Here is a 7669-nt window from a genome sequence, read left to right as displayed (position 1 = left end):
CGTGACCGGGCCCTGAAGCGAGAAGGGCTCCACTCTGGGGAGTCTGTCCAGGCCCCAGTGCCCCGTCCCAGAGGGTGGCTCCTCTCCAGGTCAAAGGGAGACAGCAGGTGGTGCTCTTTGAATGTGCTACCCTTCAATCCAGCAATGTGACTCCTAGGAATCCATCCTAAGGAAACGATATAATCATGGTGTTTGTGTACAGATTTTATTTAAAACTCCTTTCATGGCACTTACCCTGCGCCAGGCACTGCTCTGAGAACTTCAAATATAACTCGTTTAAGGATGATTATGGCAATGTTGCCCATAATATAACAGTGAACAATTGGAAGCCTCCTAAATGTCCAACAACAGAGAGATCATTTACATAAACGATGGAATGCACATACACCAGAATGCCGTGGCACCAGTTAAAAACGGCACAAGTCTACAGTTACCAACATGGAGAGATGTAAACAACATATCGTTAAGTTTTTTTAAAAAGCCAGCTATAAAAAAGTGTGTAGAGCATGATCAGATTTCTATTTTTAAAAATAAGCTTGTGCGTTAAAGACAGACATATAGGCCAACAGAAAAATAGAATAGAAAGCGCAGAAAGAAACCTTCGCATATATGGTCAAATGATTTTTGGCAAGGGTGCCAAGACCATTCAATAGAGAAAGGACAGTCTTTTTAACAAATGGTGCTGGGAAACTGGATATCTACACTCAGTTTTCTGCATCTGGGACCATCTGGTCCTGTTGGGTTAGCCGTCCTTCACTGCTTTGAAAGAGGTGGTTAGATATGCTGGATGTTAATCCTTTCTTGGGGAAGTCTTTCCATTTTTATGTTGTCCTCTATCCTGCTGAAACTTTAAATTTAATCATTTATCCATCTTTTCCTCTGTTTGATGATGTTTTTGTTTCCGGCTTGAGAAATGCTTCCTTGATGCATTAAGACAACCTCCTGTTCACGCCCTCCGCAGTGAGGAGCCTGTCTCTCCTGGCAATCTCGGTGCCAGCTTGGTGGTACTTGCCTCCCGTTCCTGCAGGCCTCTAAGCCGTCTGTTCCACGGCGCTGGTCTCTGTCAATCTCTACACCAACGTCACACTGTTTTGTTACTTATTTTTGTAGGAAGTCTTGATGTCTGGTAGGGTTCATCTCCGCCTTGTTGGTCTTCAAATGTGACGTTTCCTGACCATTTATTCTTCTATGTCAACTTGTCCAAGTCAATGAAATCCCTGTTTGGCTCTTGATTGGAATCACACTGAACTTACAGATTAGTCGGGAGGGAACTGACGCCCTTTGACACTGAGCCTTCTTGTGCGTGAACATGGTATAAGTCTCCATTTATTCAGAACTCTTTTATGTCTTTCAGTGAAGCTGTATCATTTTCTTCAGAGGTTTTGCACAGCTTTTGACATATTGACTCTTAGCTGCCTAACTTTGTGCCACCCTCACGAGTGGCATTTTTGTGTGTGTGCTCCCTTTCCACACCACAACTAGCAGAAGCGGGTAGCATGGGAACACTACTGATTTTCATATTGACCTTGTGCCAGTGACTTGCTGAAATCTCATCAGTTCTTTTTTTTTTTTTAATTTTTTTATTTTATTTATTTTTCCCCCAAAGCCCCAGTAGATAGTTGTGTGTCATAGCTGCACATCCTTCTAGTTGCTGTATGTGGGACGCGGCCTCAGCATGGCCGGAGAAGCGGTGCATCGGTGCGCGCCCGGGATCCGAACCCCGGGCCGCCAGTAGCGAAGCGCGCACACTTAACTGCTAAGCCACAGGGCCGGCCCAATCTCATCAGTTCTTATCGTTCATTTCCACGTTCTCTAGAGAAGGCAGTTCTGTTTCTTCCTTCCCAGTCTTCATCCTTGTACATTATCTTTCCTGTGCTCTTGGGCCGGGTAGGACTTCTGGTACACTGCTAAGGAGAGGCAATGATAATGAGCATCTTTCTTTTATTTCTTTCTTGAAGAGAAATGCTTCTAATGGTCCACCACTATCACATTTGCTGCAGGATTTTAATAGATTCCTTTTATCAGGTTAAAGAATTTATCTGTATTCCAAATTTTCTAAGTGCACATTTTTTAAAAATTGTGAATGGGTGTTGTAATTTATCAAATGCTTTTTCTGGATCTGTTGGAACAATTGTATTGCTTTCCCCCTGTCCTTCCAGGGTCAGCCTGTGTCTGCTTCTGCCCCACCCCTACCAACCCTAACCCCAACCCCAACCCCAGGGTCACCTGCTTGGACCCATCTTAACACTCCTCTTGGCTGGAAGGTTCAGCTTACATCATTTTAAGCCTCAAACTTGGGAAAGGCACAGACTTGGCTCTCCAAAGTCTCCCTAAAATGCTTTTCCCACCCAGAGTGAGCAGGGACAAGACGAGGTTCCCCATCACCTCTTGGTGCTGGTGGGTATTTTCAGTCCACTCCAGGAGAGCAGCCCTTTGAGGTCCGAGCACTGTGCCAGGTCCTAGTCCCAGTTCCCTTCAGCAAAGTTTTTCTCCTCTTCCCATCCCCACGTGGATGTGACAGTGCAGGCCTCTGGCCCCGGGACAGTACCCACCTGGCCCCACCCACCCAACAGCGGCAGCACCTGGGGTCACAGCTCCCATTCTGATTTCTTTTCTAAAACCCAGATGGATTTCCGTCACTCCCTTTCTTTCTTTCCCTCTCCCTCTCTTCCTCTCTCCCCCTCTCCCCTGCAAAATGAGCTGGAGAAAGTTCCGGTTAGCTCCATCCTGCATTCTCAAGAGTGTGTGAAGGAGAAAGTCACTCAGGCTGTCTTCGCTGGCCATCTTGCCAGCAATTCCATTGCTTTTAAACAGCAGCTCTATTCTGACACAAAAAGCTTTTTAAAAAATGTCAGCTTCCCAATTCCCCTCTGGTTCTCCAAGGTAAAGTCAGCTTTCTTCTGGAAATCTAACTCCCGTGAGGCAGCATGGCAAGGAAGAGCAGATGGGCAGCGTGGACCCTGGGCACCCCAGCCGCAGTGCCCCTGATCTGAGCCACAGCTCCGACTGTCCACCTGCCTCCATCCCGCAGCAAACGTGCAGTTGCCGTGTCCTTCCTGGGGCCGCCCCTGCAGCTCTCAGAAGACCAGGCAGCTTTGGGCAGTTCTTGAGGTCAGACGTCCTGAGGGGCTGTCCTCCAGACACTGAGGAGGGGGCAGCGCAGAGCCACTGCAATGGACAGATGCAGCAGGGCTGGAGCCCGCTGGTCCTCCTTCCTAGGAGGACAGCTTGATCTTCCGCATGTGGCCTTAGTTACCACGGAAACACCATCTTTACTGAGAAATAGACGAACAGTGGTGTTTTCAAAGCCCCTCCGGTCCTGCACAAGTCAATCATTCAACACCTGCATCCTCAGCAAAACAGCCTCTCTCCAAGAAGGAATAAGAGTTTTGGTGAATCTTGGCTCGTATCGAAGACTTCAAGTGCGTACTCCCGTGGCCGGGGGACAAACGTCTCCTGGTAGGCAGAATCAACACCAGCAAAGGTGCTTCATCACGACGACCCACACGGGTCGCTCCTGGGAAGCTGACCACTGTCCACAGGCACGGCAGCCCCAGAGGCCTTCTGGGGGAAAGCTTGTTAGGGCAAGAAGGGCTTCTCCTCCCGCCTGCAGATGAGTTTAGCAAAAACCAGAGAACATTCTACCACAGATGGCTGCAGGTGAAACGCACACAGGACAGAACTGGACCCCTTCCGTCAGCCACCATAACAGCTGTTCAGAACCAGACAGGAGAGAACTGTTGTCCAGAAGTTTGGACCGTGAGCCATTCCCACACTGCGTGAGCCTGTCATGAGACATCTCTGTTCCACTAGAGCGTAAAGAGCCTGGGGACGGCGGACCAGCGCCCAGAACAGAGACATCACCCTGTGAACACCGAAGAGAGAGCAGCAGAGGCTCCAGTCCCCACTGTGCCACGGGCTCATCTGAGGCTTTGCCAAAGTTAACAAAGCGGCTCTGGAACCCAAAGCCACACTTCCCATGTTCAATGGTGCCTTCCACCAAGATCAAAGGTGATTTTCCGACAACATAGCGTGTGCCCCGCCCGCTGCGTCGTGTAAGGGGTATTATTGGTCTTTCCACACACTCGTCCGTAGAAAAAGCCAGGACGAAGTGAGGAACACACAAGAAGAACCTTAAGAAGTACCTTCGCCAGCTTCACTTGCACATCGTGTGTCTCTGCGTTTCACCAGCTGAGTGTGTGCTGGGAGCTCCCCGGGAAGGCGGAGCGCTCCCCCATCTTGAGGCCACTCACCCCCGCACCAGGGGCCCAGCACACCAGTGCCTGCTCAGCAGGCTAACACAACCTGCATGTCGACTAGTTCTAGAGGCCCGTTAACCAGCATCAGAAACCAACTCCTCAGCTGTTTGCATTTCCACCCACAGACGCCACACAAGTACTTCCCCAAAGGAGAGCAGCCTTCCCCATTTGTGGCACCAAATTAGGCCCCAGGGCCCTGACCGTGGCTCGCACCCACCCGTCTGCTGCTCTCACAAGGGTCTGAAGCGCATCATCACAGAGGATGAAACAGGGTCACAACTGCCAAGAGGCCTGAGACACCTGGCGGGGCCCTTGATCAATAATTGCAAGAAGAGGGTGGGGCGGTGGGGGCCTAGACACGCAGGTGAAGTGAGTGTCTGCAGAACTCCCACCTGCCCGGGGAGTGGCTGGCTGTGGTCCTCTTGTTGGATGACACTCGAGCCCTCTCCCTGCACTGCACACTCGTGAGCTGTGTGAACACAGTGCCATTGTGTTCAGCACTGATTAGTGCGTTTAATCCAAAGCCACAGCAAAGAATACACCGCATTCATGCCGGGCAGAGTGAGGTAGGCGGTTGTCCCAGGCTGGAACTGGAGATAACGCCCCTCTCACAGGGTTAAAAACACAGGACACAGCTGCCCTTGTTCCAGCCACGGGTGCCCAGCACAGGGGCCAACACACTGCTGCACGAGGAAGAGGAAGCGATGACCACATAGAGGCAATGAGAGGCTGAGCAGGACACACACACGCAACTGTCAGGATGAGTGATTGCACGCTTGCTGGGCCTGTGCTGAGTGCCCAGGGCCCTTCCTGATGAGCGCTGTGCCTGGTCTCACAGTCCTGATACCCAGTGAGGCAGCATCTCAGGCGCCACGGGTGTCCTGCAACACATCCTTCTGTCCATCCTTCCTCCAGCGCGGCTCCAGTGGGATTGCACCCAGAAGTGTGCCGAGCAGTGACCAGCTGCAAATGCAGCCCCGTGTGGTGGCCATCCCTTCTGGGCTCACTCTTTCCCATCCCCATTCCTTTGCCCTGGGATCCCTTCCTAAAACGCATGTCCTACGATGGGGCTTGTCTCAGGTCTGCCTTGGGGAGGGAGGGACTTGGGGTGACCTAGCCTGAGAGTGCTGGTGCCGAAGTGGCTGTAGAGAGCAGCCTTCAGGGGGCAATTCTGGACCCAAGGAGGGATTCTGGAAACCAGGGTGGGATTCTGGAACCCAAGGAGGGGATTCTGGAACCCAGGAGGGGGTTCTGGAACCCAGGGGGTGGATTCTGGAACCCAGGGGTGGATTCTGGAACCCAGGGGTGGATTCTGGAATGCAGGGGGTAGATTCTGGAACCCAGGGGGTAGATTCTGGAACCCAAGGAGGGGATTCTGGAACACAGGAGGGGGTTCTGGAGCCCAGGGGGTGGAATCTGGAGACCAGGGGGTGGATTCCGGAACCCAGGGAGGGATTCTGTAACCCAGGGAAGGATTCTGGAACCCAGGGTGGGATTCTGGAAGTGGATCATTCATCTTCAGGCAGGGTAAGGGCCCCACTGCTGGTGGAAGTGGGCCCTGGGTGCGGCGGCCTCCCTGGTGGCGGATGGGACGAGGGGCAGATAGAGGTGGAGCATCAGGGTCACCTCACACCTGGGGGTCAGGGCAGCTGTGGGGACTGTGCAGTGATGGCTTGTGTTCACAGCTTTGGCGGCCTTGTGCAAAGAAACTGACAGCAAAGTTGCCCAACTTTCAACCTAAGATGGACTGTCCAAGTGCGAAGGCCTCCATGGCAGCAGATAAAGAGCCCTTGTCTCCTACAACCGCCGAGCATCAGGTCCAGGAATTAATCGTGAAGGCAGAAGAGCCACAAAGCAGACAGACTATGTGGCCTTGATTGGGCTTGAATGCCAAAGTCAGGGCCCTGGTAGGAAGGATGGGACCCTGAAACCTGGATGGGACACCTGGGGGGACATTCTGGGCCGGGGAAGCAGCTTCCTCCCCCCTGCCAGGGGAGAGCAGCCTTTCTCTCGTGAACAAACTAAAAACATTTTGGCTAAGGCAGTCGCCCCACACAATCAGGCTTCTGCTTCTCAAGATTCATTCCCACCTCCCCTCATCACCTCCAGACCAATCACGACAGTGTAGCCCACACTCCAGGGGGAGTTCCACAGACACCCACAGACACCCACAGTCTTCCAGGACCAGGTGGGGTGTGCCAGCCGAAGCTGGAGAAGCCACGCAGGCCTAGACTAAGGCGGGGAGAGTATACAGTGGACAGTGGGAATTTTATTGACGTGAAAATGCTCTCCACTGACAGGGAAGGGGTTTAAGGTCCTGGCAAGAAAGGACAGCTGGACCCAGTCCTAACATGCCATGGGGACAGCTTCTTGACAGCTGGACGCAACAGTGGCCTACAACAAATGAGGCAGAGATGTGGGTCTCCAGGAGGCAGGAAGGTCAGAGTGCACTTTATGGGCGTCCAGAGCCTCTGCCTGACCACATCCCCTGCAGGAGCCAGAGGACAGCCCTCTCCCACAACAACACGAGTGCCTGGGGAGGTCCAGAGGCCATCCACCACAGGCAGAAGTAGGAGTCCCTGCACGAGCCAGGCCCCCAGGATCAATGGTGATGGCAGGATTCCAGGACGGCAGAGGCAGTGGTGCCCAGGCCACTAGACCTCGTACTTCTGGAGAGAGATGGAGGGTCTGTGACAAGACGTGTGTCCTGATGTGTGTGAGCGAGAAATGATTGAGAGCTGGTGCTCGGAGGTCTGATACCACTATGGGGACCCTCAGCTCTCCACCAGCCACAGGCTCTGGGCCGAGTCACAGACCTAGGGTCCCGGATGAAGGGACAGCTGAGCCCTTGAGGAGCCCCACCACCACACGGATCGGGAATAAATGTTCCCCCACCTCCTCCCCTGGGGGCCTGCAGCTATTTACCCAGGGACTATGCCTCGGGAAAGGGAGGTGCTTGTGTCTTGGGAGGCTGTAGGATATGGGATCTAAAGTGACACTGAAACCAGAGGACATGAAATGCCATCCTGTGTCCCCAGTGAGCGTAGAGGTCACACCCTGCCAGGGGGATGGATGAAGTCTTGCCTCCTGAGTGCAGACCTGTGGGAGGCGTCCTCAGCAGCCAGCAAAACTCCGTGTTGGATTCCAGGTCTGAGGAGTAATAGCTGCTATGTGGGAAGGCCAAACAGAACCCCTAAATACAGCCCCCCCACCTCCCACCAAGACAGCAATCAGGAGAGAAACTGGCACACCATCAGTCTCGAAGGATGCAGGTGGTGGTCCCATCATATACCCACTCAATTCACCTCGACGGCCCCCAAGAAAGGACCAGCCGGTCACAGCAGAGGGTCGTGAGCACCAGCAACTTCGCCAGGCGGGGCATCCGATGGCAGCTGCTGAGCTGGGCGCAG

Source organism: Ceratotherium simum, chromosome 6 (genome assembly GCF_057802395.1).
Source record: "Ceratotherium simum simum isolate JZ-2026a chromosome 6, ASM5780239v1, whole genome shotgun sequence".
NCBI classification, from domain to species: Eukaryota; Metazoa; Chordata; class Mammalia; order Perissodactyla; family Rhinocerotidae; genus Ceratotherium; species Ceratotherium simum.
The sequence above is the reverse complement of the archived record's forward strand: the minus strand, read 5'-3'. Positions refer to the sequence as shown.